Source organism: Saccoglossus kowalevskii, chromosome 21 (assembly GCF_978046115.1).
Source record: "Saccoglossus kowalevskii chromosome 21, keSacKowa6.1, whole genome shotgun sequence".
Classification (NCBI taxonomy): domain Eukaryota; kingdom Metazoa; phylum Hemichordata; class Enteropneusta; family Harrimaniidae; genus Saccoglossus; species Saccoglossus kowalevskii.
The window spans coordinates 1833000-1835383 of record NC_140661.1 but is presented as its reverse complement, the minus strand read 5'-3'; the positions used below and the strand labels follow the sequence as shown (position 1 = coordinate 1835383).

Sequence of the window (2384 nt, the reverse complement as noted above, 5' to 3'; positions counted from 1 at the left end):
TGCAATTAGTCACCAGTGTGTTTACTTTGCATTTATATTATAATGATTTAATTAAAAGTTTAGTGCACAGCAAGTGAATGCATTGATTCACAACTATGACTGGTATGGATTGGAGGATGCACAAAACCTCTGCACATCAAGACAGACATACATCTACGGTATAACAGTTGAATGACAGCAATTTAAAAACCTATGCAATGTGGCCTGTGTGACTAAGTGCCAACACACTAATACAGGTCAAAGTCATTATTATCTTCACTGAATGTTTTCAATTGTATGCAAACTCTTGATGCAAAGCAATTTCTGCTATTATGTTTTCTCACACGATATGACCTGCAGCATTGTCTTTCGATAGGTCTGTTATCAACCAATCAGAGTGAAGTACAGAATCAACTCTCCAGGAAATTTTAAGTTACATTCATGTAACTACATTTACTGTAAAATCATTTATTTTCACTATGTTGAAGTTTTGAGCTATTTCACTTGGTATTAATTTCACTTGGCAGGGAAACAATGAGTTTTGTTGTCATTTCACATGTTAACGCAGATTTAATTTAGCAAATTTAACGTATCAACAAAAATAGCGAAATTAATATTATAAACCAGTGATGTATTTACAGAATTTGATGCTCATTGCAAATTTTGATAAACAGCTCCCTCTATAGTCCGGCATTTGCTTGCAGTGCATCTATATTTTTTAAGCTGTAATACATATATAGTTCTACACTAAACAATACAATGCCATGTATAAGCATATATTACACACTATATAAGATAGACACAATTAATACTTTTCTTGTAATCTGAAATTCTTATTCCTTATTCTTATAGTTATTTCTATCACAACCATGCATTTAAGGTAGCGAGACTATTATTTGTGTTGAAAATTACGATTTTCACATTTATTTATTAATTGATGAAATGCACCATAAACTTTCATATGATAAAGTCAATATAACATAGAATGTCATGTAAGTTGGTTAAAATATAGATTTTCTGAAGGGAAGCAAGGCAGCCTCAGTAGTGTTTTCCAAAATCAACAACACAGGTGCCTATAAGTTTCAAAGATAAACTCAAGACAAAGCAATGTTAGGATGTGTTATCAGTAGCTATCTGACACACAATGAGTGTTTCCAAACATTTGAGTGGTTTGTCTCCGCCCCTGTTTGTTTCACAGATTAGTCATTTGCATATGAATGTGTCAAACACAAGGTCACACAGCCACGGGGGGGGGGGGGGGGGGGGGGGGGGGGGGATCATTGATTTTGGTGTTTTCATATGCCGAATTTATCCAATTATAGCTATCCCATTCCTTTATTTTTTTGGTTTCCAATAGCCTTACACATTTGGATGTCCCTACACATGGTAAAACAGACCTTGATGGGAAAACAAATTGATTGTGCCGATAAACAAGCTTGAAAATCTTTGCTGTTACTTCATGGACGTTTTCTAGGAGTTTATGTTTTTCAAAATACAAGGTCTTTAACAAAAAATAACGTATACTTATTGTCGTCGGATTAACACCAAATTTTCACAGCTTTAAGGTGACAATGAGAGGAACTTGAATGTGTCCAGACAAACTATTTCATCGATTATTTACCAACGAGTTGTGGTTTGAGTTGGGGGCAATGCGACTAAAACAGTAATTGAAATTCAGGACACTATTTTTTAAAACGCGTTGCTTGAATAAAACTAACCAGACACATTCAATTTACCAGACTATTGAACAACTAGGAAAAGTGAAAAAAATACTTCTTATCGCCAGCATAAATGCGTAATTATTTTTTTTACAGAAAAAGTAATTTTTCATCTTTGATTGAGTAACGCGTCGTAGATTTCAGATACGGGCATGCAAAATACACTTGTGAAAAGCTTGAAGTCTGGCGATTGTAAAATTATATACTTTCCCGGGTTTATTTGTAGTCATTTAGCTACAATTAGAAGATGAAAACAAGTATGCAAATAATAGTCCCACTACCTTAACACAGATTTAAGATTAGTTCAAGAAAGATTGATAACCAATTGCAAGTTTGTCATTATAGTGGATTTCAGTTATGTTCTGCTCAGTCACTACATTAGCTGAAGTAAATGAGCAAATTATTTTTTGTGAGTAGAACATGGCTAATCTACATAAAAAAAGACTAATTTGCATAAAATAAAATTATACTAATTTATGAATTAGATAGAGAGCAATGGGAGTAATTTTTTTCCCAGCCTTAGCCAAGTGCAATATGTTTTTTACAAGTGTCTTTATGTGCTTCTAATAGAGAAAATATGGTATATGGTGCATAGCGTATACAGTAAACATTTTAGTTTATACAAGACATGTCTAGGTCATAGGGTTCTGTCCAAACATGCATGTCATCATGGCAGTTAATAGTTGA

The 2384-nt window shown here is 33.5% G+C and overlaps 1 protein-coding gene across 4 annotated transcripts in view; it reads right to left on the bottom strand.

Moving 5' to 3' along the window:
* Positions 1–2384, bottom strand: part of LOC102802301 (uncharacterized) — a 47463-nt gene that overhangs the window by 28005 nt on the left and 17074 nt on the right. The gene's annotated exons all lie outside the window — the stretch shown is intronic.